Below are 1,419 nucleotides of genomic sequence, written 5' to 3' on the forward strand. Positions count from 1 at the left end.
TACTTTTATGCAATTTTTTTTGAGTCTACATCTTCTCTTATAAAGCACCAACTAGGGAGCGCTATGATCATACTTGAGCATTGGATGTAGTTAATATTCGAGTGTGTTTCGTGAGTGGATCATTGATTGAGCATGATGGGCTAGGGATAACTTTCTTTAGTGTTGATATTTTGAAAGACATGGTCGCTTGTTGATATGCTTGAGTATTGAAGTCTTCATGTCAAATATAGACTATTGCTCGGAATCATCTAAAAGTCCAAATATCCATGCTACAAAAGAAAAAGAATATGTGATGAACATGTTAGGCAGCATTCCACATCAAATTTTTTGTTTTTATCATTTACCTACTCGAGGACGAGCAGGAATTAAGCTTGGGGATGCTAATACGTCTCCAACTATTGATAATTTTTTATGGTTCCATGTTGTTATATTATCATTCTTGGATGTTTTACAATCATTTTATAGAAACTTTATATCATTTTTTGGGACTAACCTATTGACATAGTGCCCAGTGCCAGTTGCTGTTTTTTGCTTTTTTTACTTCGCAGAATATCCCTATCAAACGGAGTCCAAATGCAGCAAAACTTTTTGGAGATTTTTTGGACCAGAAGACAACTTGGGAGCCAAGGCAGCACCAGAGGGGAGGCCCAGGGCATGCCAGAGGGCCCTGGCATGCCCTGATGGGTCGTGGGGCTCATGGAGCTCCTCTCCACCGCCTCTCAGCTCTATAAATACCCAAATATTTCAGAAACCCTAGGGGAGCGATCGAAACACAATTCCAGCCGCCGCAAGTTCCAGAACCATGAGATCCAATTAAGAGCCCTATTCCAGGACTCTGCCGGAGGGGAACACGATCACGGAGGGGTTCATCATCCTCATTGGTGTGCCTCCGATGATGCGTGAGTAGTTCACCATAGACCTACATGTCCATAGGCAGTAGCTAGATGGCTTCTTCTCTCTTTTTGATTCTCAATACAATGTTCTCTTGGAGATCTATTTGATGTAATGACTTTTTGCGGTGTGTTTGTTTTGATCCGATGAATTGTGAGTTTATGATCAGATCTACCTATGAATATTATTTGAGTCCTTTGATCTCTTTTATGCATGATTGTTATAGCCTCGTATTTCGTCTTCGAATCTTTGGTTTAGTTAGGCCAACTAGATCATTTTTTCTTGCAATGGGAAGAGGTGCTTTGTGATGGGTTCGATCTTGCGGTGTCCTCACCCAGTGACAGAAGGGGTAACGAGGCACGCATGTATCATTGCTATTAAGGATAAAAAGATGGGGTCTATTCCTACATGAATAGATCTTGTCTACATCATGTCATCGTTCTTATTGCATTACCCTGTTTCTCCATGAACTTAATACACTAGATGCATGCTGGATAGCGGTTGATGTGTGGAGTAATAGTAGTAGTT

Source organism: Triticum aestivum, chromosome 4D (genome assembly GCF_018294505.1).
Source record: "Triticum aestivum cultivar Chinese Spring chromosome 4D, IWGSC CS RefSeq v2.1, whole genome shotgun sequence".
Classification (NCBI taxonomy): Eukaryota; Viridiplantae; Streptophyta; class Magnoliopsida; order Poales; family Poaceae; genus Triticum; species Triticum aestivum.